The sequence below is a fragment of the Eurosta solidaginis genome, chromosome 5 (genome assembly GCF_040869045.1).
Source record: "Eurosta solidaginis isolate ZX-2024a chromosome 5, ASM4086904v1, whole genome shotgun sequence".
NCBI lineage: Eukaryota > Metazoa > Arthropoda > Insecta > Diptera > Tephritidae > Eurosta > Eurosta solidaginis.
In genome coordinates, this window is record NC_090323.1 from 259,908,844 (window position 1) to 259,936,812 (window position 27,969).

Below are 27,969 nucleotides of genomic sequence, written 5' to 3' on the forward strand. Positions count from 1 at the left end.
ACTTTTCGGACAAATTTACAGAAAAGCTAATTGATGAGGCTGTAAATATAAGATGTTAAGCTTTTCTCAAAAAATGTCATGGTTACTCTGTTATCCCGAGATGCCGGTATTGGACTTTGAAATCGAAAAATTCCCGAAAAGCAAAAAATCCTGAAAAACGTTATACGCGTGCTCAATATAATATTCCATTTCGCCCGATTTCAGACTGCCTTACTTTTGTATTGTTATTGTAAATTTCATTTAATGCATTTGTTATTGTTATTTATATTCGATGCTTAAATGCTGTTTCCGTGAATCACTTAATATTGCATGCAACACTGCCTCGTCGTTTGGGGGGCAATTGTTGCTGCTGCTGTTGCCGCTTTTGTTGTTGCCAGAGGTTGTAAGAGTGTGAGCATGCTTATATGAGGGTAAATAAGATTGCATGTTTATGTGTGTATGTTCATATATATGCTAGCATAGAGTCCCTTTCTGTATGTTAATTCGATGTTTGTGTTTAAATGGTGGAGGGCTATGTTGGTGGTAGCGCCATAGAACTTCTATGAATATGCTATTTACAGCTGAGACGCATCGTATTGTTGATGCAGCTGTTCTGTTTTTTTTTTTTTTTTTTGTTCTTCTTCTTAACATTCCGTGCTATTAATTTTTACATTTATTTATTATATGGCTTTTGTTTCGAATGTAATGAATGGGCTTTTAGCGCCAGATAAATTATTTTTGAATATATTTTATCTTCTCGTACCCTACTCTGTTATGGGATAGAGAAGCGTATGGAAATTATAAAAAAATTTAAATGTTTTTTAGCAGTGCACAGCAGCGCCGCAAGAGTTGCCATAAGCATATTTTAATTGGAATTAAAATTGACTGCTTATTGTTCGATTGTGGAAATTAGATTTTAAAATAATTGATCGAAAACTTGCTTTGTAGATCTACAATTATTTTGATTGCAATCACATTTTGTAATTGTTTGTTCAATTGATTAAAACTAAAATCCGATATTATTTGACAGTACTTGATTGCAATATAGCTCCGACTGTAATACCTGTGGATATTATGATTGTGATTGAAATTTTACTCAAAATCAAAGCCTTTAAGTTTTTTCTTTGAATTCATTTGATTATTTGTCTAAAATATTTTGTCATGTTAAATTAGTCTAAACTGAAGATGGCGTTATTATTGCTAAAAAATTTTTCATCGAGGCAGCACTAATTTGGAATACGGACTAAACTAAAAAAACAAAAGTACGAATTTAACTGTTATTCTATTTCAAATGTAATCGACGTTCAGTGATTTCTGCATTTCAGGAAAATTTTCAGTTAAAAAGTTAGAACAACTAGTAATTATAAAGTTCCAACATGAGTTCGAGTTACATAAAACTTTTAGTACACATAAATTTAGTACATTTTTTTTATTGTTTTTTATTTTAACAAGAGCTAGGAGTTTTAAGTTTTGGCAAGAGCCACTTAGCCCAGCTTGTTCTTATAAGTTTTGTACCGACGAAATCTACATGGAAAGTAGTTCAGCAAATTGTAACTTCGTTTTCAGTACTGAAGATATGGAAGGATACTCGATTGGGGTAATTGAGCACTAAATTTAGTTCATAAACTTTTAATTTTAGCTAACATCAATACTTATTTCAAATTTTTAAGTAAATCTTAAAAAATTCTTTATACGGCTAGCCTGGTTAAAAAAAAAAAGATTTTATTTTGCGACGAGGTCTCAACTTCGTTTTTAGAGCTGCTTGGATAAACAGACACTCTTTTGTGATATTAAAGTAAAAACTTTTAAAGCATTAACTTTTGGCAAGTCAGTGATTGTTTTAACACTTTTAGCGCAAGCTTAAATTTTTATAACTTTTAGTTCCAGACAAGGACGGGTTTTCAAGTTGTTTTAATTTTTCGAAGAAATCTAATAGAAATCAGTTCAAAAAACTGTATCTTGCTGTTTAGTACAGTTTGCATGATTTTTGGTATATTAGTAATAACTTTTAGTACATGAATTTTTAATTTTGCCAAAATGCAATAATCGTTTCAAAATATTTCGCACAAACTTAGGATTTTAGTACTAGACCGGTTATTCAAGTCGTTTAAATTTTTCCAAAAAATTTAATGGACAGCAGTACAGTAGATATACCTTTGTGGTAATTTAGTAAAATCTTTTAGTACATGCTTTTTGATTTTTGGCAAGAAATTGATGCTTGATTATTTTTATATTTTTAGTAAAACTTCGAAACCAGGACAGAATGTTTCAAGTCTAAAATTTTACTTTTGGAAGAACTTTAAATCGAAAGTAGTTTAACAAAACTTTAACCTTGTTTTAAGGCTGTGGTGAACAGATGCACTTTTGTTGTAATTTAATACAAGTTTTTAGTATATGCATTTTAAATTTTTGGCAGTAATAAATTATTTTTTAAATATTTTTTTACAAACTTAGTAATCTTGTATTAGATTTGAGTACTTAACACATCCCCTTTTTCAAGCTTTTATTTATATTTTTCGAAAACAATTACATGAAATTTTTACTTAACTTTTAGTACTGCTGTACATGGCAGGCATGCTTAACCAACGAAACGATATCATTTCGTTACGATAATCAACGTTAATAAACGAAACGAAGTCATTTCGTTTCGTCTATTAACGTTAAGATCGTCAAATTAACGAAATGATTTCGTTTCGTTTTCTGCCATATCAAAACGAAATCAAATCGTTTATGTTGATTATTAATTTCAAACTATGCTGGCAAAGCTGATTGATGGCGGAGTCATTAAAGGTGAAAGCATTATCCAAGCTGATTGCAACTTTTCTCATGAATTTTGACAGTACGAACATTTCTCAGAGTATTTTTGACATTACCACCAACGAATTACACAAACAAATTACATAGAGTTTGTGTGTGTATGTGCGCTCGTTGTTGCCACCTTACGGCTTCACCATGGCTATAGCATTGCCAGCACAATTCAAACATAAAGTATCACGTTTCTGTTAACGTTTTTAACGCTAACGAAAGCTTTTCGTTTCGGTTAAAAACGAGATACAATTTATCTTGATAATTTCTTTATCGATAATATTTCGAAGTGTTTCAACGGAAACGGTGGAAATTTTTTGATAAACGATTAGCTTAACGTTAAGGTGCATCCCTGGTACATGGATACTATTTTGTGGTAATTTAGTACCTACATACCTTCTAATTTTGGATAGTTTTGACAAAAGTAAATTACTTGTTCACTGAAAGAAATGGTGCTAGTTAAATCAACAAATCAGTTCTGCTGTTCTTGACTTAACGGAGATTCGGTGAAATTGATCCAATTATGGTTAATTCGACCGAGTTCTTTGTGAAGCGAAAAAATTAGTTTAGTCATTTCAACAGAAGAGAAATTGTCGCTCCTTAGTTAACAAAATTCTGTGAAATTGATAGATTTCTAATCAATCTAATTGATTTTTTTGTTAAAACAACTGATCTTACAGGTCATTTCAACAGCGATGAACAGTCAATACATGAGAAAATTTCAAAGAGAATTTTACGCTCACTGCACTCTCTACTTTGTACTTATGTATGCTGTGTACTACATGTATGCACATATTTACGTATGTATATGGCGGCCGCCGTGGTGTGATGGTAGCGTGCTCCGCCTGCCACACCGTATGCCCTGGGTTCACACCCCGGACAAAGCAACATCAAAACTTTATAAATAAGGTTTTTAATTAGAAGAAAATTTTTCTAAGCGGGGTCGCCCCTCGGCAGTGTTTGGCAAGCGCTCCGGGTGTATTTCTGCCATGAAAAGCTCTCAGTGAAAACTCATCTGCCTTGCAGATGCCGTTCGGAGTCGGCATAAAACATGTAGGTACCGTCCGGCCAATTTGTAGCGAAAATCAAGACAAGCACAACGCAAATTGGAAGAGAAGCTCGGCCTTAGATCTCTTCGGAGGTTATCGCGCCTTACATTTATTTATTTATTTATATGGCGGCCGCCGTGGTGTGATGGTAGTGTGCTCCGCCTACCACACCGAAGACCCTGGGTTCACACCCCGGGCAAAGCAACATAAAAATTTTAGAAATAAGGTTTTTCAATTAGAAGAAAATTTTCCTAAGCGGGGTCGCCCCTCGGCACTGTTCGGCAAGCGTTCCGACTGTATTTCTGCCATGAAAATATTTCAGTGAAAACTCATCTGCCTTGCAAATTCCGCAACATAGGTACTTTCGTACAAAGCTGTCGCAGCAACTTTTTTTTTGTTCATTTAACTACTAAAACGGTCAATTACGAATCAATGATTTGTGCGCAGCTGATTCAACATCTTGTTGCGATGGATAAAAATTTACAGAAATTTCGGTTGAATTGACCCGTATTTCGGTTGATTTTACCAGTATTTTTCTTTCAGTGTCTAATATTTTTAGTACAAGCTTAGAAGATTAGTATTAGAATTTAATTCATGGCCCGAGCGCGTTTTTCCAGTTCTAACAGTTCTCTACTATCTTTTAAATATTTTTGGAAAATATTTAATTTAGCCTATATTGCTTTATACAATGGTTTTTGTTATTGATGTTAGAGAAAAATTGCAAAGTTTACAAACGGCGATGGTTACTAGGACATGTTTCTGAATTTCACTTCTTCATCAGCTAGCTTCTCGGGAGCTGAGTATTTTTCTCTAATATCAATAAGGAAAATATTTCTGTTTATACTAAATTTTACAAATTTCATTAAGCATTATCTTTATTATTTAGTTCTTTTTTTTTTTACATATTTTTATCAAAATTACTATGAAATTTTTAAATAAACTTTTATTTCTACAAAACGCATTCAAATTTTGCTCAGCATTGCAACAATAGCCGTGTTTTTTTTTACACGCGTATACGTTTTGCTTGCGCGTGAAAAAAAGCCTATCCTCGCTTAGATAATGCTTAGGAGACCCATCTAGCCGCTGTGGTTCAACAACTAGCTACAGCAACAGGGTGTACCGAAAAGCGGAGACACAACGCTCTGATGGCCATAGGGTATAACATATAGCTGAATCAGTTGCGTTGAATTGTGGACACACATAGAATACATAGAATTAGTGTAGAGGGTGAAACAAAGACACATATTTCAGTTACATCTGAGTATAATGCGTATTGAAATTTAGTAGGACAAAATTTATGCGCAGCAATTTCAGAGGTGTATTTAAAGTTTGTCGCTTAGCAGTCCATATAAAGCTTAAGCGTAAACGGATATACGCGTGTTAAAAAACACGGCTAATGGTATTTTCAGAAAAATTTTTGTTATTAAAAATGTGAACAAAAAAAATTCAACGTAAAATCTATAAATTCCAAAATGTTTGCTGAGCCATTATACGGAAAGCTACAAAACTAATTTTCCCACAACGCAATTTGTTGTTGTTATATAAAAAAAAGCGCCGAGCGGTTTGAAAATGAATATTATTTAATGCGTACCGCTTTACATAGTGTACCTTCATAAGCGATTTCATAAAAAACGCCCAATAGAAATACACACATGTGCGTACACAATTTCTCACGCATATGTTTAGCATGTGTGTGTGTGTGTGTGTGTGCATTAAATAGTTGAATGCGCATCAGTAAAAAGTTTAAGTAGGTCACTCGTTAGTCGTTGGCACGTGTAGCTCATTCCATACAGCGTTCGAGTGTGCTTGTGTGTGTGTGCGTGATTGTTGCCATATTTTATTTATATTGTTAATATTTTTTTTATTTTTGCAAACATATTGTTTCTTTTTTGTTTAAATAAATATTGTAGGTATATCATAAAATTGCATGTTGGCTTCTATCACACAGTACCTGGGCAAATAATTCATAAAATCACTTAGCAAAATACTTTGACAAAATTTTTGTAAAATTAAAAAATTTTAAATTTTATTAAATCTGTAATATAGATATTAATTGCAATAGTAGCTCACATTTGTTGAAATAAATATTTACACGATATTGTCACAGTACAACAAATCGCTCGCAACGTACGAAAGCACAGCTCCGACTGTGGATCATGTCAATCTAATAAAAATAAAAATGTGTCTAATGAAAACATTTCATTTTTTTTATTTCATTTTAAGTATGTCGTTGCTGTTGCCTTAGCTGCGGTTGTTGCTGCTGCCGCTGCCTCTTCTTCTCAAACAACATGAATGTACTCTCTATTTACTGAAAGATTATTTAGTTCATTTCCTATCTTGATATTTTACTTTTTATTACTCGTGTGCCTGTGTGTTTGAATTTGGCTCAGACACACAAATACCTTTACATACATACATACCAAACAAAAAAAGTGCACCTTTTATGAGAAACATTTTCAGACACGAGGGCGAGTTAGCGAGGAAGTCGCAATAGTGATAAATCCTGCACATCGATAACTGCAAAGCTGGTAGAGGGACAAAACAGCCATAAAACACATATCTCACTAATATACATAGAAGGTTTAGGTAGTCATTGAAAAGTCAATGAGATGTATATTTAGGGTACAAAGGTGATATACACGTACCGCGAGAAAAGGAGATGAAGCAGGTCCTGACTGTCACGCTGCTTGATCGCAACAAACCCGGTGTGATATGCGCAGTATAATGATCAGAATGGTGGGGGATGAGGTAAACTGTGAGCTTCCGTCTATCGGTTCGGACTTAAAGTACTTCGGTGTAACAATAATAAAAGTCTAGAAAAGATAAGTTAGTTCCTACCCTTCAAAGGCAAGGCAACAAGGAGGCAGGAAAAATACCACAGCCGGACTATGGGAAAATGTTCTGCATCATGAGCCGTACTTATGCGCGCTCATGAAGAAAAATACAAAATACAATAATAAATACAAGGCCACCGTGGTGTGATGGTAGCGTGCTCCGCCTACCACACCGTAGGCCCTGGGTTCACACCCCGGGCAAAGCAACATCAAAATTTTAGAAATAAGATTTTTCAATTAGAAGAAAATTTCTCTAAACGGGGTCGCCCCTCGGCAGTGTTTGGCAAGCGCTCCGGGTGTATTTCTGCCATGAAAAGCTCTCTGTGAAAACTCATCTGCCTTGCAGATGCCGTTCGGAGTCGGCATAAAACATGTAGGTTCCGTCCGGCCAATTTGTGGGGAAAATCGAGAGGAGCACGACGCAAATTGGAAGAGAAGCTCGGCCTTAGATCTCTTCGGACGTTATCGCGTCTTACATTTATTTTTATTTTTTTTTTAGAATCAAGAGAATTTGGAAATATACATACCTAGATACCCTAAATTTTTCGGCCAAGAGAATAAGGTAGGGATGAACGCCGTAATGTTGATAGAGGAGGACGAAGATGCCCTGGAGGTACTGTAAATTAAGATTTAACACAGTAAAGTGACTTCAAGCAAACTTCTCATGCTTCTTAAAGAGGGTTCATTCTATGTGGTGCTGATCCAGAAGTCAGGGTTATCATCCGGAAAGGTTTCTGGGCTTAGTGTTTCTAAAATCAAAGTCTACTACTTAAAATCTAAAGGCAACTTAGATCTGCAAGTATGGTCAAAGTGTTTTTATTTGTTAAGAGCCGTCACTCAATACTTTGGCAATTTACTCGATTGTTTTCTCAAGGTAGTCGCTGGTTTTTGTTGTCAAATATATTTATAAAAGTGTCTTCTATACATTTTCGTAGCGTATTTGTGTTTATTTTAGTATTTGCATTAAATAAATGAATTTATTCTCTTTCCAAAAATCGCAATTGTGCAAAGTATGAAAATTTATCCTAGCCATCGAGTGGAAGAAAAACAGTCAAAGGGAAGAAAGCGGTAAAGTCAGAAATAGAAGAGGTAGCTTTTGTTTTTGCACGCAATACATGTATTCAAATAAGAAAAGAGAGAGTGGGAAAAGATGGTGAGAGGTAGAAAGCAAGGAAGAGAACCACAAAAAGGTAGAAAAAGAAGAATAGTAAGAGAGTGGGATGTTTTGATTCAATACCAATGTTTCCGACAAAATTGGAATTTTAACTACTTTGCGTCATCTTCAGTGTCTTTTTTAGTTCTGAAAGTTGTAAAATACCTCCAGGAAAACCGAAGTTCGGTAAAGACATTAAAAGTACTAGTAAATGCAGTGTAAGGTTGATAGTTCAGGTAATATGGAAACAGGAAAAAATGGGAGAGAATTAGTAAGAAGTAGGACCAGAAATAAAAGAGGAAGAGGAAGGTGGAAATATGAACATAAAGTCGAGGTGGAGTTTACGGTTGAAGTAGAAGTGCATGTAGGAGAAGTGATTGAAGAAAAGAGAGAGAGAGATGTTAAGTTAGAGGAAGTACGGATGGGCGGGAAACATAAGGAAAATGTATAAAAAGGAGAGTGAGAGACAGAAATGTATTGAAAGTTCGATTTTTATGTTCATGATCCCAACATCGTTGGAGTTGTGATTATTTTGTGTCATCTTCAGGGCGTTACCTTATTTTAAGGTTTATCAGTTAGCAGAGTAATTAACTTTGAAGCTGTACTCGTTATTTGCGCTTGCGCAATTTTTTGTTGCGTATTTACGTATTTGTTGCAAGTATCTGTGAAAATCTGCGTCGCGATCATGTAGGGGTGAGAGAACTTAGTGCATTTTTTTTCTTTAATATACGAATATATGTACAGTCATATGTACGACTATTGTCTACCATATAATATATGTATGGATGTGTGAAGCTTACCTACCAAATCGATGAGATACGGCCACCGTATATGACAACACCGTATTTAACAACAAGAAGGCGCTAAACAGCAATAATAATGAGGGAAGCCAACAAGCCACAACGAATGATGAAACTAAAAATGAAAGAAGAAATGTGTGTAAAATAAACACATAAATAAAATTAGGTCAACATTCTTTCATTCATTTATTCATTCACCCATCTATATACCTACATACATACATACAAACAATCTATCTATTCGTTTGACTTGTATAGATAAATACATGCACACATACACACCAATGTATATACAAATGTATTTCATTTTATTATTGCGCAGTGCGGTCACAAAAGCTGAAGGCCGTGGCACAATGAAATTTTTCATATAAATAGATGCGTTAAACACAAGATTATGCATTCCAGCAACATCGGCATAATCAACCAAGATGTTGCGTTTATAAAAATTAAGGAACTTCAGACTTGGCAATTGAAGTTTAGTTCGCCTTGCCTATTCACATACAAAATATCGTGAAGCACTGTTATAAACATTCTCCCTCCTCAACAAAAATACTTGCTAACATTTTTGTGTCGTATTCGATTGTTATATTGCAGTTTTTAATTGCGAAAACAAATTTTAGAAAAGTTATCAACGAGTGGGAATAATAATTTCACTTGCAAAGTGTGCCTTAGCTAAAGCAAATGTCAAATTCTTCTTCTTATGCTTTGCTTGCAACAAAAGTTTACAAGATGGCTACTTTTTCATGTCAGATGGCGCCAGTGTCGCTCAATCTACGGTTTCCCATAGAAATACGTGCAATCTACTCATAATGCATAAGATTGAGTAAAACGCATCTATATGAAAAACTGCTTATGTGACGGGGATTTGACATTAGCTTTCACATGCATTTGTAAATACATGTGTGTATGTATTAGAGATATATGCCGCCGATAAACGCCGCCGCCGCCGCCGAGTGTCAAAAATATTGGCGCGGCGATGGCGGCGTCCGTCGCGGTACTATATTTTCTACTCATTTAAGACTCTGTTATTGTTCATGTCGAAAATTGGACGGTTATGGTCGAAAATTGGACGGTTATGGTCGAAAAGTGCCGATTTTTTTAAATATTCTATACTCTGATTGGCGTAAATAATAAGCAATCAGTTATGCAAAATCCTTTAGTAGGTTCCAGAGGTTAAAGCTGTCCTTTAAAATGATTCTCCTCACCTCATACTTAAGTTGAAGATATGTATATGTACATAAGAGAAGGGTTTGAAAAATTACTTGGCCTTATATTCAAACATCTGTTGTTTATTTGCGAAACTTTAAAATAGCATCTGATGTTATAATTTTGATTTTCAACCTTCATCATTCAACACCCAAGTCTCCCGGTTTCACATTTCCTAAAGTTGGCGGCCTATCCCAATTAGTCCCTTGGAGTGAATCACATTGTTTATCAACCTAGTTTAAATATCACCTACACGTAACGGCCAATTTTAAAAATGTGAATACGTAGGCACATATACATATTTACCAGGTGAGGCTTTGTCCTTCGCAAGAACACTCAAAATGGTGAAGCAAAAGCTTTCCCAAGACAGTCGAACTAATGACCGTATGTGCTACTACCCTAACGTAGTGGACAGTCGAACTAGTCTGAAAACTGAAACTACGCGGTCATCCATAATGAGCTTTTATATTATAAGGCCGGAAAACGGCAGTTAACATCTTTCAATTTTTAATTGGTCGAATTTCATTCTAAAATATCGTTTTGCTTTAACGAAGACTATTGAAGCAATGTTTCGAACACAAACGTCTGTAAATTATGATCTACATTTAAAAAAATTTATCTAGGGCCCTTATAAAGTTTAAGAGATGTAGGAATGTACCATTTTCACCCATGAGTTAAGCAACAATAGCCACGTGGACTGCTTATGATTTCGAGGGCGGCATCCTTGGCCAAACAGCTACTCACCAACCTTCAAGGCGTTTCTCCGGTAGTGCTCGGCAGTATGGCGCGACAAAAAAAAACGTTAGAAAGTCTTCGAAGCTACACCCCTGGAGCTTCTAGTGACGTTCACCAAAGTATGAGTTGGAAGTTACAGTCCTATCGCTTTTGTGCTGGATCGCACATCGGGAATTATAGCTCTAAAAACAGCCGAAAAAACTAGATGCCTCTCGTTTAACAATAGGCCAGCAGTGCTAATCGTTAAAACTGTGCGACGAGAGTAATAAGTATTAAAAGACCATTAATAGCAACTGTAAGTCGCCTTTGTGCGTGACCAGCAAGGAGCCATAAATGATTTAAAGAAATCGTGTCGACAACGAGTATTAGGAGTTAGCCCAGAACATCTCCTGCGGTGAAACTACGCTTTGTACGGGAGATAAAGACAAAAGTGTGACCACTTTAGGTACTTACAATTTTTTCCGCAGACGCAGCAATACCAGTCCCTTATACCGGGGTTAGGTTCGAAACCTTCCTGGAGTAAGTGCGCAGAGGACAGTCCCTCCGCAAGGAGCTACTCCTAAAAATTTTTGAACGATCCGCGAGACTTTGAGGCAAAAACCCTGGATATTTACGAAATGGCCAAAACTTTCATTTCCTTAAATGCAAACAAATAAACCCTTTTCTAAATATTATTTTTTTAAATAGAAAAATCAAGCTTTTTAAAGTAAGAAAGATGGCGTATTCGGCGCGCCGCCCACGCCGCCGCCGACATATAATAGTGCCTGCGCCGCCGTCGCCGATAAAGTGATCGGCGTCAACCTCTAATATGTATGCATTTCAGTTAGTATTTGAATGCTCGTCAAAATATTTAAGAACACACGCATTTTATTACGCATAGTACATTATTAGAATTAAACGAGAGACGAGGTAAACATGGAGCGGCGGTGCAGCAGCGCTGCTCATTTAATTTGTGTTAGTTTGGCAGTCATGAAGCTTAATTTGCCATAATTAGAGTGAATATTGTATACACTTTCTTATAATTTGAAAATTGGAAATAACTGGATTATCCTAAGAACTGCTTTGCACAACAATGATGGCTTAGTGAAGGACAAGTAAAGAAGTGGCCGCCCAAAGGGATCATTAGACGACCCAAAGGGATCAAAACCGACCCGTGTCAACAAGAGATGCTGCCAAGTAGTCAGAAAACACTTGTACAAATCACGCAGAGAACCCCTACAAAAGAAACGAAGAGAAAAACAAACGTCATAAAGCATTTCCCTTGCACGTAAGCTCTAAGAGACCAAATTGGCAAACTACTTTTTTTTGTTATTATAGAAAATGAACCTAAGAAAGTTGCTAAGTACCCAGTTCTACTGTTTGCAGGCTGGAGAGAACATTCCTATTCGGAAAAATACACCTTGATAGAAAAGTTTTGGCAGAGAGGTCTGATTTGGCAAGCTAATTGTGAATGTAAATCTACGCCGTTATCTACGATGGGAAACATTTTTTTTTTTTAATGGAAAGCACGCTGCCCTCAAGTGGCCCAATGAAACCAGGCTAATCCTGTTCATGCGATCGATTTACATATATATCTATATCATAACTTAATTTTTTTTTCCGGAATCTTTGATGGGCAGCGGTTTGTCAAGCGTCGAGATCTGAGACTGCTCAGCTACAGAAGAGATATCAACAGCCAAGCGTAATGCTTAAAGAAAACAGAAGCAATCGTTTTATACATTAATTATTAAGAGTGGTGAGAACAATCCTTTTTATAGAAAAAAGGGAGTCCGAGCTATCAAATGTGTGAGTTATAATCTTGGCATGAATACCGAAAAGGTTCATTTAGTTCGAAATTCGTTCTACATTGTTTCAGCAGGAGAGGTTTGAAGTGTCTCGAAGTCCGAGAGGGAACACAAAAGCTCACTTCATTCAGAAGGAATGGACTTGAAATTGAGCCATTTAAAAGTTTTGTAATAAATATTAGAACAAGCATTTCTCTTCGACTAGCAAAAGTTGGAAGATTGATAAGCTTTAATCGATTAGTATAAGGTGGAAGATTATATAAATAGTCCCATTGAAAATTTCTTAAGGCAAATAGTAAAAATTGTTTTTGTATTGATTCGAAACTGTAATTTACGTAAACGAGTGTCTTCAAAAACGCCTTCTACATTCTTACCTCTTCAGGCTTTTTACTCAATATCACGAGGAGATTAAGAGCCACGCCATGTTGATGGCGACCAGGGCGTCGCATTTACAGAGAATGTGGCCGGAGTTTCATACAGCTCAAGAAAGGGACCGATTTGTGTATCGGATAGGTTTAACTTACTTAGGTGATGTCGCAGACTACAACGTCCCAGTGAGTTAGTGGGTCTGCTCTGCTTATGTTAATGAGTTTGACTGATACCCTTGTTGCTGGGAGCATACATAATTTGGCCTACACAGCCTGAGCATTCAATTCAGTTTTGTCTGAGCTGCTTTGTTTCCTAGTTACTTATGGTTTCCCTAGTATGTGCCTTTGTCAGTCTCCAGAAAGGCCTGGACCATAGAATGCTGCTACAGCACCCTGCTTGGCTTGCTTCATTATCTTCATATCACTGATGCCCGTAAACCCACCTTAACAAAATCTTGTTTTTGAGTCTCAGTTCATTTATAAGATCTTGACAATATTCAAGAAATTACGCCATACGTTGTACTGAAATAGATATCGATCGTTGAATTGCCGATAGGACTCTTTTCAGTTCTTAATGACCAAGCAATTCCTGTTCCTTCACGTTATGTGGCACTGTTAAACTCCAAACTTTTATTTGAAGTACACATCATAAAGTGGTGGCAACCTCGAATTTTCAAAGCAGTCAAAGCAAAATGTTGACTCAACATACGGATTAGTGTTAGCACCCGAAGCCCTGAAATTGCTAGTAACCGAACGTATTGGATTTTTGTAAGACTCTCCAAACCTTTATGGGAGTGTTTATCCCGTTGCAACAGCTGCAACATACGTATTAGCTACGGCCAGAAAAATGTTCTGAGAAAAAGTAAAATGTTCAGTAAGCTTGCTGCCTAGCCGGGTCTATGCTAAATATTGTATTTATACATATATCCAGTATACTTGCTCTGTTATTTTAGGTTGCACTGAACGGTTCGTTAGGAGCTCACGTAGACTAAATGTGTCCATTGTGTTAGCACGTTTTACGACAACCAAACTGAAAACGCCTATTAAAATTAGGACTTTTGTTATAAAATAGCTTCGTCTTTTTGGCAAATACTAAAAGCCTTATAAGACCTATCCTAGAACGTATGTATGTATATAGTACAAGTAAAATATCATGAACTTGTGCAAAGCTGTAGAACGGAAAAACTACAGGACCACATAACGCCCATACAGAACCTTTTGATTTTTTCGAAATAACCAAAAAAATATTAGGGCAGGCGTGTTTTCGACGTTGCTATTGATCTAATACTTGTCATTATTAGGTGCTTTCAGCAAATATAAAAGTTGATCAACCGTTGAGTAATCACTTGCTCAATGGTATGGATTTATCGTCGAATTACTGCGTATTCATTCTTTATGCTGCATTCAAAATGTTAATTAGGCTGGCTGACAGTTTAATGTGTTAATTATTAAGTTGCTAATATTAATGCAATGCTACCTCTTAATATTGTAGGGAGATGTGTAGAATAACTTAAGTTCTTTTCCTTAAAATTTAATAATAATTATTTCATTTGGCAGTTAGCTGAATTCGCCGTGTAATATGTAATAAGGTGCTCAGAGAATTTAATGAAAGTTAAGTAACGATCACCGCCCTTCATCCTACCTAAGGGGAGATCTTTAATGATTTTCAAAAAAACTTCTTTACTGTAGACGTCGTACTGAGGGTCATGACTAAAATTCGAAATATCTGAAAAACACTTATTTGGGATATACGGTCTTTTTTATTACAGTGCCTTCATCAGATAAAAAAATGTCCAACATAGTATGTTTTAAATTGCTTTTTTGCTCGAAAAATTCAGTAAATGTCTCTCATTTTTAAAGAGTTTGTCTCTTTTTTTATTGCCCATTTCGCTACTCATCAAGTTACATTCAATCGATTTTTCTTATGTATGATTTGTTGTTGTTACATCAATTAATTTTATAATGCCATGACTTATTTGTTGTGGCTTACAACGCCAACATTCAATTAAATATTTTTTTAGTTTTCTCTTTTATTTAATTTTTATTTTTTCTCTTTTTCTGTATTTATATCTTTATAACTGTGCATTTTGATTCACTCTATTTCGTTTTGTGTACCAATTTATTTATTGGTTAGTTCATATTCATTAACCCATGAAAGCACAAAACTTGTGTAAGTTTGTTCTTCAAACATTCCAATCAGGGGCGTAGAGACGGGGGGGAGGGGGGGGGGGAGAATTGGGGGTTTAAACCCCCCTGGCCTAAGGATCATTTGATTTTTTAAGGTCGTTACAATTCAAATATTTGATGTTTTTATGTCTATGTTAATAAATTCATAATTCAGCTACGTATTTACTTTGTTGGTGATATTATATTTTTAATATGCAAGCATATGTATGTACGAAGTGAACGCTTATATTTTAATCATATTCTGTTTCATAATAATTCTGCAATTTATTAAATATACAAATGTACATGTTAACTTTTACTATAATTTCATAAAGAAGTTTCTTTGTAAATTAGCCTAACGATCACCTACATAATTATCAGAGATCAGCAAAAATCGAAAACAACAACGTTCGATTACATTCGGCAACATGATCGTGTTCATTGATCCAACTTGCTTAAACGAACATAATCGACATTGATTTAAAATCAACCAACTTATTGCATGCGTGAATATAATCAATTCAGGCGTTTGCTCGTTTGCCTCAACCGCGATTAAATTCATCGGAATGAAAAGGCAATTTGAAAACTCCATGCGTCTGAATATTTGCATGATTCTTCTGCCATTACGTCACGGCGACAAGCTACATATAAACATTGCTTACGATTCTGTTTGTTTGCCGAACTAAACGATACTAATTCTCGTGCTTTGATTTTATTCTCCACATTTAAATAACGTTAAATTCACAGCATTTTTTCGAAGTACACATTTCCTATTTTGAAATATAATGCAAATTTGACATTATTTTCCATGTGGAAGACACATTATTATAATATAATATCTACATTTTTTTCATTTCAAAAACACATTTCAAAAATGTAAAATTCAAATTATTTGATAAATGAAAAAATAATGTTTTTTTCACATTTTAAAATGTAAAAAACACATTGGTGTTTTTTCCGTGTAGATATGACTTTTTTAAATTAAATTTTTTTCTATTCGATCAGTTTCTTTCTTTTGAATTTTATACTACTTATTCCTGAAGGAGGTACTTCGGTTTTTTTTTTTTATCAATTTATCTATGATTAATATTACAGGAATGCGATTCTGTGGCTTTTCCTAATGTTCACATGTCGTTGAAAATCTTGTGTACGCTTCCAGTAACAACGGCAACGAACGAGAGATATTTTTCAACTCTTAGGCTGATTAAAAACTATTTGAGAAACACGATGAGTGAAAATCGATTGAAAGGCTGTGCATCACTAAGCATCCACCGTGATCAAATTGTTACCGTTGATGAAGTTTTAGATGAAATGGCAAAGAAAAGCCGACGCATGCGCTTGAGTTTTTAATGTAACCTTTTTTATATCATATTCTAAATACACGTACTTTAATGTTAAAGCTAAAGATAACATTTTTTTTTTTTATTTATTTAACTGAAAAAAAAAAAAAATTTTTTTTTAACCTGCCTCCCCCCATGGCAATTTTCTGGCTACGCCCCTGATTCCAATACATAAATGGCTTTGATGTTGCATTGCAAAACTTCAGCAAGGTTTGTTTTTTCGTTTTTCAATTCGCATTTGCAGTTCAGTGGTCAATCTTGGAATGTTCTGCTTGATGTTTTTTTAGTTTGTTGAAATTATTTTTTATTTTCATTTGATGGGTAAACGCTTTCATGCCTGCTATTGGCTTTCATTCTTCTAGCGTCATATTTTTGTGATTTTGTAATCGGGTTTTCTGATATGTATGTACATAAATGGTACAAAAATTTAGTTTGCATGCAAGTGTGTGTGTGATAATATGTGTTGTTCTTTTTCGCTTGTGACGCGTAAACGAGACCGTTTGTTGGCTCTTATTGACTTGCGTTACCGAGTCTCATATCTCATCCATTTGTGCGGCTATGTGCAACCTTATATGTATTAACCCCCCTTCCCCTCCCCCCTCGCCGACAACTTTAGAAGTTATTCGCCTTGACTCAATGTTGTGTGCTTAGGGATACGACTTGACTTTCAATTCAAAGCGGTGGCATTCCATGCTGGTGATTGACTTTTGCTATTTCTGTTTCTATGTTGCTTTTCGGTCAATTTGTATATACATACATACATTGTTGTGAACTGTTATTTTGTGGTGCAGACATATCGATTAGTTTGATATCTTTGTAATCGATACCCGATGAATGTACTTATGTTTAATACAGATTATTATATATGAGTTGGTGTTAGTGAATAATGAGACATCATTTCTGAGACAGTATTTCTTATTATTTTTTAAATATTTTTAAATATTTTTAGAAAAGAGACGATTTTTTATAAACAGGGATCGAAAGACTTTTTAATATTTTTTAATGTGAGTTTTATTTATTACTAAAAGACCCGGCAGACGTTGTCCTGCCCTAAATTTGGCCTATCTGCATACATTTTAATAAGCTTTTTCCGTCTGACTCTGCCCTCCCCCCTCTTCACTTTTTCCTAATCCTTTTATTCACTCCTCCCTCCGTCTTTTTCGCTTCATCTATCTCCATCTTCGTCTCATTCTATCTCTTTCCCAATCTCCTTCTCTTTTTTCTCTTCTCTCAATTCCTTCTCATTCTTCTGCATCTCTTATTGCCTGTCCCAGAGGGTGGTATGTATTTTACTCCAGTCACGGAGTGGGAGTCTCAGTCCCAGTCCTAGTCCTAATCCACGTTCTAGTCCGTCTCTGGATAATATATTACTCTGTAATAAAGCACTCAAAAGCTTTCATTTGATATCCATATTCTATAAACACATTCTAGGGGTACTCGGGTCCACGTTTCGGCCTATATCTCGAGACCATGTACGTCGATCGCAACCAAACCTATGTAGTAACCACCGCGTGAGGTTTACGCAACTTGTGTCAAAGTTTGAACAAAATCGACCGACGCATCTCTTCAAACACCGGCGACCAGCTAACACACATTTTAGCCTTTCTTTTTATATACATAGATTTTTATTTTTCACACTTCACTATAATATTAAAACGAAATGCAGATTTTCGTTGCTTTTGAAATTCGGCTTAACATTGCACATGGAACAACTAAAGACTCTCCTGAATTAAAAAAAAATGTCATAGTACCTCTAAATCGGGGGCCCCCTCAGAAACCTCCACCCTCTCGGCGGGCCTGGTGATGTGCTATACTTGATATCATTCGCTATAATATTTTTTATTGATAAGCTGGTTGTTTAATTAAATACCAAGCAATTACACGGAAGTATATCCGCACCACCTGAAAATATGAGTACCACTGCGTATACGTAACATTTTAATATTAGGTATAAATAAATAAAAAAATTGCAATAAAATAATATTGCGACTATAAACTGAGATATAACCTAACCTATATTTCAAGTTAGATCAAACTACACACGGGGTGTAAAACAAATTCAAAATCGGTTCAGTAGTTTAGGAGTCCATTTGCGCCACACATAGTGACACGTGATTTTGATATATTAAGATTATTACCCTAGAATTTGTTTGTACAATATGGGTATCAAAAAAAACGGTGCTAATGAGTATTTTAAAAGGGAGTGATCCTTAGTTCCATAGGTGGACGCCGTTTCGAGATATCGCCATAAAGATGGACCAGGGATGACCCTAGAATTTGTGTGTACAATATGGGTATCAAATTAAAGGTATTAATGAGGGTTTTAAAAGGGAGTGGTGGTAGTTGTATAGGTGGTCGCTTTTTCGAGATATTGCCATAAGGGTGGACCAGGGGTGACTCTAGAATGCGTTTGTACAATATGGGTATCAAACGAAAGGTGTTAATGAGTATTTTAAAAGGCAGTGGGCCATAGTTCTATAGGTGGACGCCGTTTCGAAATATCGCCATAAAGGTGGACCAGGGGTGACCCTAGAATTTGTTTGTACAATATGGGTATCAAAAAAAAACGGTGCTAATGAGTATTTTAAAAGGGAGTGATCCTTAGTTCCATAGGTGTACGCCGTTTCGAGATATCGCCATAAAAGTGGACCAGGTGAACCTAGAATTTGTTTGTACAATATGGGTATCAAAAAAAAAACGGTGCTAATGAGTATTTTAAAAGGGAGTGATCCTTAGTTCCATAGGTGGACGCCGTTTCGAGATATCGCCATAAAGATGGACCAGGGATGGCCCTAGAATTTGTTTGTACAATATGGGTATCAAATTAAAGGTATTAATGAGGGGTTTAAAAGGGAGTGGTGGTAGTTGTATAGGTGGTCGCTTTTTCGAGATATCGCCATAAAGGTGGACCAGGGGTGATTCTAGAATGCGTTTGTACAATATGGGTATGAAACGAAATGTGTTAATGAGTATTTTAAAAGGGAGTGGGCCTTAGTTCTATAGGTGGACGCCGTTTCGAAATATCGCCATAAAGGTGGACCAGGAGTGACTCTAGGATGTGTTTGTACGATATGGGTATCAAACGAAAGGTGTTAATGAGTATTTTAAAAGGCAGTGGGCCTTAGTTCTATAGGTGGACGCCGTTTCGAAATATCGCTATAAAGGTGGACCAGGAGTGACTCTGGGATGTGTTTGTACGATATGGGTATCAAACGAAAGGTGTTAATGAGTATTTTAAAAGGGAGTTGGCCTTAGTTCTATAGGTGGACGCCGTTTCGAAATATCGCCATAAAGGTGGACCAGGGGTGACTCTAGAATGCGTTTGTACAATATGGGTATCAAACGAAAGGTGTTAATGAGTATTTTAAAAGGCAGTGGGCCTTAGTTCTATAGGTGGACGCCGTTTCGAGATATCGCCATAAAGGTGGACCAGGGATGACCCTAGAATTTGTTTGTACAATATGGGTATCAAAAAAAAACGGTGCTAATGAGTATTTTAAAAGGGAGTGATCCTTAGTTCCATAGGTGGACGCCGTTTCGAGATATCGCCATAAAGGTGGACCAGGGGTGACCCTAGAATTTGTTTGTACAATATGGGTATCAAATTAAAGGTATTAATGAGGGGTTTAAAAGGGAGTGGTGGTAGTTGTATAGGTGGTCGCTTTTTCGAGATATCGCCATAAAGGTGGACCAGGGGTGACTCTAGAATGCGTTTGTACAATATGGGTATGAAACGAAAGGTGTTAATGAGTATTTTAAAAGGGAGTGGGCCTTAGTTCTATAGGTGGACGCCGTTTCGAAATATCGCCATAAAGGTGGACCAGGAGTGACTCTAGGATGTGTTTGTACGATATGGGTATCAAACGAAAGGTGTTAATGAGTATTTTAAAAGGCAGTGGGCCTTAGTTCTATAGGTGGACGCCGTTTCGAAATATCGCCATAAAGGTGGACCAGGAGTGACTCTGGGATGTGTTTGTACGATATGGGTATCAAACGAAAGGTGTTAATGAGTATTTTAAAAGGGAGTGGGCCTTAGTTCTATAGGTGGACGCCGTTTCGAAATATCGCCATAAAGGTGGACCAGGGGTGACTCTAGAATGCGTTTGTACAATATGGGTATCAAACGAAAGGTGTTAATGAGTATTTTAAAAGGCAGTGGGCCTTAGTTCTATAGGTGGACGCCGTTTCGAGATATCGCCATAAAGGTGGACCAGGGGTGACTCTAGAATGCGTTTGTACAATATGGGTATCAAACGAAAGGTGTTAATGAGTATTTTAAAAGGGAGTGGGCCTTAGTTCTACAGGTGGACGCCTTTTCGAGATATCGCCATAAAGGTGGACCAGGGGTGACTCTAGAATATGTTTGTACGATACTGGTATCAAATTAAAGGTATTAATGAGAGTTTTAAAAGGGAGTGGTGGTAGTTGTATATGTGAAGGCGTTTTCCAGATATCGACCAAAATGTGGACCAGGGTGACCCAGAACATCATCTGTTGGATACCGCTAATTTATTTATATATGTAATACCTGCAAAGATTTCAAGGGTTTTTTATTTCGCCCTGCAGAACATTTTCATTTTCTTCTACTTAATATGGTAGGTGTCACAACCATTTTACAAAGTTTTTTCCAAAGTTATATTTCGCGTCAATAAACCAATCCAATTACCATGCTTCATCCCTTTTTTCGTATTTGGTATAGAATTATGGCATTTTTTCATTTTTCGGAATTTTCGATATCGAAAAAGTGGGCGTGGTCATAGTCGGATCTCGTTCATTTTTTACACCAAGATAAAGTGCGTTCAGATAAGTACGTGAACTAAGTTCAGTAAAGATATGTCGATTTTTGCTGTAGTTATCGTGTTAACGGCCATGCGGAAGGACAGACGGACGACCGTGTATAAAAAATGGGCGTGGCTTCAACCGATTTCGCCCATTTTCACAGAAAGCAGTTAACGTCATAAAGTCTATGCCCCTACCAAATCAAAAGGATTGGTAAATTTTTGTTCGACTTATGGCATTAAAAGTATCCTAGACAAATTAAATGAAAAAGGTCGGAGCCACGCCCATTTTGAAATTTTCTTTTATTTTTGTATTTTGTTGCACCATATCATTACTGGAGCTGAATGTTGACATAATTTACTTATATACTGTAAAGATATTAAATCTTTTGTTAAAATTTTACTTTAAAAAAATTTTTTTTTTTAAAGTGGGCGTGGTCCTTCTCCGATTTTGCTAATTTTTATTAAGCGTACATATAGTAATAAGAGTAACGCTCCTGCCAAATTTCATCATGATATCTTCAACGACTGCCAAATTACAGCTTGCAAAAGTTTTAAATTACCTTCTTTTAAAAGTCGGCGGTGCCACGCCCATTGTCCAAAATTTTACTAATTTTCAATTTTGCGTCATAAGTTCAACTCACCTACCAAATTTCATCGCTTTATCTGTCTTTGGTAATGAATTATTGCACTTTTTCGGTTTTTCGAAATTTTCGATATCGAAAAAGTGGGCGTGGTTATAGTCCGATATAGTTCATTTTAAATAGCGATCTGAGATGAGTGCTGAGGAACCTACATACCAAATTTCATCAAGATACCTCAAAATTTACTCAAGTTATCGTGTTAACGGACGGACATGGCTAAATCAAATTTTTTTTCGATCCTGATGATTTTGGTATATGGAAGTCTATATCTATCTCGATTCCTTTATACCTGTACAACCAACCGTTATGCAATCAAACTTAATATACTCTGTGAGCTCTGCTCAACTGAGTATAAAAACTCGAAAAAAAAAAATAAAAGTCGATCTACTTGCCCTATTGTTGTACTTCTTATGTAAGTGGCATTGTTCTTCAGTGTAATTTTATGATTCAAACTTTTATGAATAATTTTTATTTGCACTTTCTCATTTTAACTAAACTTAAAAAATCGTCTAGTTTTCAAGGTCTCTGCATAAATTTTACTGTATTTTTTGTTTTCGATGTATTAACCCTCACCTCGTTATTAAATTTTCTGAAAATTTTAAATACAAATAACATTGCTGACTAATTTATGAATTGCAAGTGTTAAAATAAATATGTTACAGGAAGTATGAGCAAATATTTAAGATTCTAGGAATCAGAATGAATCATCAACTTAGAAACTGCAGTTTATGATTAGTATTATAGTGCCTGTCACACATCAGAACCCATAAAATTAAGATCGAACTAACAGCAAACAATAATTTTTATGTTTTTCGTAGATACGTCACTTTATCGAATTCACAATAACCCAATAACGAAAGCGAAAGAGAGAGATATAAAACAATGATATTGTCCAACAATTGAAAGAGAGGATCAAAAGCATGCATGCATACATGGAACTAATTAGCATGCCGACGGAGAGAGGCGAACGAAGTTGTTATTTTTTTCTTTGTGAATTTTTATAATGTGAAGCCCTGTTCAGAGAGTCAATTGAAGATGTACACAAAGCGACAAGTACGAACCTTAGCAAAGCTTAATCATATTTCTGGAAATGTACAACGTGAGCAATATTTTGACAGTTGTCTAACTGGAGCGACAAAATTACTGTTGGTATGAACTACAGTTAAAGAAGGAAAATATACCACTTCTTCCAAGGGCGTTCGATCACGATGTCGAGGCAGTTCAGTCGATTCGGCGCATACTTTATCGATGTTCACGAAACAAAACGATTAACTTGCTCAAATTATTTTGTATAATATTTTATTTAAGACCATCGTGAGTATAGTAGGGAATGTCAAGCTATCGCTATTTCTAACAAGTAAGGAAGGCTAAGTTCGGGTGTCACCGAACATTACATACTCAGCTGCCAAATTACAGCTTGCAAAACTTTTAAATTACCTTCTTTTAAAAGTGGGCGGTGCCATGCCCATTGTCCTAAATTTTACTAATTTTCTATTCTGCTTCGTAAGGTCAACCCACCAACAAGTTTCATCGCTTTATCAGTCTTTGGTAATGAATTATTGCACTTTTTCGGTTTTTCGAAATTTTCGATATCGAAAAAGTGGGCGTGGTTATAGTCCGTTCATTTTAAATAGCGATCTGAGGTGAGTGGCCAGGAACTTACATACCAAATTTTATTACGATATATCAAAATTTACTCAAGTTATCGTGTTTCGGACGGACGGACATGGCTAAATAATTTTTTTTTCGTCCAGATCATTTTGATATATAGATATATGTCTATCTCGATTAGTTTATGCCATTAAAAAGTACCGTTATGCGAACAAAATTAATATACTCTGTGAGCTCTGCTCAGCTGAGTATAAAAATGTATATGTATGGTGATAAAGGAGATTGCTTGCTATCTTCTTTATAAACCACTCGCGTTTCCATAAAAATGTAACCGTTAAAAAAATTCTTCTTCTTTCTTTCTCTTTTTTTCCCTTAACTTTTTCAATATTTCATTTACAATTAATATTTTCTTTTCTCTTTCCCGTTTTTTAATTTCCGTTTACCTTTCTATTACATATTCCTCTTCTACTTTCTATTCCTTTTTCCATTCTTTCCGTTTTTTCCTTTTGTTTTTACTTTTCGTTTTGGTTTTTTTCCTTATTAATTATTTTTCCTTTTCGTTTATATTACTATTCGATTTTCGGCACTTGTTTCTTATTTTGCTGGCCTTCTTCCTTCTTTTATTTTACCTTTTATTTTTCTTTCCTTCTCGTTTTCTACTTGTATTAAATTTTTTGCGTTTTTTTCCTTTTCTGTTTTTTCCGTTTACCTTTTGTCTTTTCTTTTTGTTTTTCTTTCCTACTACTTTTTTCTTTACTTTTGCTTCACCTTTTACTTTTTTAATTCTGTGTTTTTTTATACTTGTTTATTCTTTGTAATTTTTCCTCCCCTTTACTGAACTTTTCCTCTTCTCATTACTTTGCTTATCCTTTTACTTTGACCTTCCCATTTTCTTTTCCTATTTTTTTTTTTTTGTTTGTTTTCTGTTTACCTCTTTTTCCTTTCCTTTTCCTTTACTTCCACTTTTTATGTTCCGTTTTACCTGTGCCTTTCTTTTTGTTTTTATACGTTTCTTTCCTTGAGATGTTGTTTTACTTTTTTCTTCTTTTCCTTCCCGTTTTACTTTTCTTTTTATTTGTTATTCCTTTTTTTATCAACCATTTCGTTGCAGTTTGTTACAATCTCACCCTTTGGCAATATATTTCTTAGAACTTTTCAATTTCTTGTTCTATCTCGTCCTCATTTTCCTTCTCCTTGCTTCATCTTTTCCCTTACCTAACGGAAGAAGATGCTTCCCTTTTGTTCATCTCCAGTTCCTCCTCTACTTTTCCTTAACTATGTTCACTTTTTCTACTACATAATCGAACTCTTTTCTTCATCTCAAATTATATTAACAATTTAAGGTCTTGGGTTCTTGGTTAAACCATTATTCCAAATCCCCTTTTTCTTCTGTTGCGTATTATGAGTTTAATTAACAACAAAAATCAAATCAAGCCACTACACCTCGTTCACTCCACGGCAGAAGTGGACTTTCATCCATCAGCAAGTTTCAAATAAACTCAGCCTCTCAAATTTGTGTGTGTTTCAAAGTAAAATTATGATCCATCCTAATACAGCAACACCATCATCTTCATGCCCCACCCTACGTTTTTTGTTGCCAGACACATTCAATGGCTATAAAACATTGGAATGTTGCTCCGGCGCTGCTGCTAGAATGCCACCAACTCCACCATCTCCGGCACATATACATTCTGAGCTTACTGTTGCTGCTGTTCCGGCTGCTTGATTTAAATTTTGTGTTGTGGCAATGCTGCTGCCTCAACTGATCTCATTCACTTGTGGCTGGCTGGATGACTGCTGTTGGTGCTCCATGTACATAAAAACAACAAAAACTTAAAGCAACATTCGCTCCGGGAGCAGCACAGCGCGCATTGTTTGTTGTCGTTTCTTGTTTGTTTGTTGCTGATCTTGCAATTTTCATTGCAGTTTACATTTATGTACTATGTATTGTGAGTGTGAGTGAATAAACATATATAAAAATTCTTTAATGTATTTATGTATGTGAATATGTAAATTAATATAGACGCGGTGGCATTCATTGACCAAAGCCAGTTGTTGCAAATACATATGTGTTGTAGTTGTTTGTTTATGTGTTGCTTGAGTGACTTGAACTGGTTGCATTCTTGAGAGCACAACGACTGAAAAACGATACTTATAACAACAACTGCACGCATATTTTTGCACATAAAAATGCACACATACATAAAAGATCATGCCACATTAACTTGTACAAAGTCAAATAGTCACAGGTTAGCTGTCGCATGAAACAGACAAATAAAGTTAATGGCCAAACGCTTATACCCACATACAAACATTCAGAAAAATGTACACAAGAGTATATACATATGTAGACAGTAAGGCTGGCATAATACAGCTCAACAACAGATTTTTATAATACTAACTAGCATTTTTTGTTGACTAGCCAGTTCTGCTAGCAGTTAGTATCAAGCAGATTTCCAGTTACTTAGGAAATATATATGGATATGAATTTTAAATCGCTGGCTATACGTGTATGTATGCGTGAGTTCGTGTGAGTGTGCGTGATGTGAATTAAGAAATGTAATTGATTGAAAATGCCAAACGCGTGAGTCACCAACATCCAAGTCGTAAGCGAGCTCGTCAGCCAACCAGCCAATCAGTCAGCTAGCGAACAATCTAGCTAAGCATAGCTATAAAGAAAGGTCTCAACGCAATATTTATGTATGTATGTATGTGTGTTTGTATGCATTCGGACCTAAGCACAATGAAGCAGCACAAAGCAATCAATGTGATATTGTAGATATGTATGTAAATAATAGGATGTGGTTAATGTTTGATTTGTAGGTCTGTATTGTTGCTGTTGATATTCATATTACTGAATTGGTGCTGCTGCGGCAAATGCTTCAGATGCTGATGTCGTTAACGATGATGATGATGAAGTCAATTGAATTAAAATTTTCATTATGCAGCTTTGCGTTTTGTGCTGAGACTTTGGTTTGGCTAGTTTAATGTATATATATACACATACACATACATATATATGTATTTGTGTGTGTGTTTGTGATTACATTATGAACATGTATGGTAAAATATGCGATTATTGTCATTCCATTTGAAGCGAACGGTATATACTTTATATTATCTTAATTCCAAAGCTAGTTAAATCTGAAATATTTATTTTTAATTTTAAAGATGTTTAAGAGCGAAGGTTGAAACCCTTCATTTTTCTAATTTAAAAATTTTTATTTCAAAAATAAAAGGGCGAAATATATGTAAAAACTTAAATCAAATAATAAAATTGAGAAAAAACTTTGAATACTAGAACAAAAAAAAATTACTTATTTAAATAAAAATAAAATTTATTAAAAAATTAAAAAAAAATTAAAAAGTTTAAAGAAAAATGTACATTATATTTAAAAATTTTAAAAAAATTTACAAAAATCTATCAAATCTTAAAAAAGCCATAACAAAAATTATCCTAGATAAGAATTTATTGACAAAACGCAAATGAGCTAACAAAGTTCGGAGCACACTAATACACTATAACTAACATTAGTAAGGAAAATAAATTAATAAAAATTTTATTATAAAATAAAAGGAAAGCTTGGTAAAAATCAGGTAAATAATTAAAACAAAATTATTTGACTTTTAATAAAAAAAAATATATTAAATACAAAATAAACAATTTAAATAAAAAAAAAATATGTATATATCTTAAAATTTGGCAAGAATTTATTAAATTGCAAAATAACATAAAGCTTTTAATACAAAAATTAGAAAAATAACACAGACTTTTTATTGAAAAACAGGTTAAATGGATTGAACCAAAGAAACAATATTAAACCTAATAAAATAAATAAGAGATAAAACAAAATCAAAAAAAAAGCTAAAAATATTTACAAAATCAAAATGAAGTTAAAAAAAATATTAAATAAAGAAACGAAAAAAATTATTGAATCCAAAAACTAAGAATGTATAAAAACTTTAAAAACTCAAATAAAAAACTGCAAAGAAATTTAGACAAAGTTAAGAAAACGAAAGAAAAACAAAGAAAGTATAAAAAAGAAATATTAGGGAACCAATACAAAAACAATACAGAGATTTGAGCAAAAAACAAAAAAAATGGAAATTTTACTGATATTTCCGCGCGACTAGGCTTTTTGCAAAAACAGTGTTTAAAAAAATTGTATGCAATAAAAATAAAACAAATTAAATTAAAAACAAGTAAGTACGGGACTGTCTTCGGCTGTGCCGAAGACTTCATACCTTTCATGAATGGGGATTAACAATAATCTTATCCTATTCGTAATCTCCAAATAATGTGCTGTATAAGATAAGAAATATATAGTGAACAGATGTACATACCTAAACGATTTTAAGATAAATATAAAAAAATGGCAAAAAAAACCCCTTATCTGAACGATCCGTTGTATGGGATGTATGTTATATATAGCTCCGATCGAAATGATTTTTACAGGAAATCTTCTATGATATATTAGAATATATATCACAAAGTTTCACGTTTTTATATTGGAAACTAAACGATCGGTTGTATGGGATATATATTATATATAGCTCCGATCGATATGATTTTTTCATGAAATCTTCTATGATATATTAGAATAAATATCACGAAGTGTAACGTTTTTATATTGGAAATTAAGAGAGAAATTGCCAAAAATTTTTCTATCTGAACGATCGGTTGTATGTGATATATACTATATATAGCTCCGATCAA

General features: G+C 34.9%; 2 long non-coding RNA genes across 2 annotated transcripts in view; one reads left to right on the top strand and one right to left on the bottom strand.

The window, feature by feature from the left end:
* Positions 1-8,618: 8,618 nt before the first annotated feature.
* Positions 8,619-27,969, bottom strand: part of LOC137253339 (uncharacterized) — a 104,041-nt gene continuing 84,690 nt past the window's right edge. The window contains exon 4 of the long non-coding RNA XR_010953773.1: positions 8,619-8,735. This is a non-coding gene — a long non-coding RNA (uncharacterized lncRNA). The remainder of the gene's footprint in view (positions 8,736-27,969) is intronic.
* LOC137253336 (uncharacterized) lies at positions 11,579-22,741 on the top strand. The gene is made up of 2 exons (XR_010953771.1): positions 11,579-11,828; positions 22,460-22,741. It is a non-coding gene; the product is annotated as an uncharacterized lncRNA (long non-coding RNA).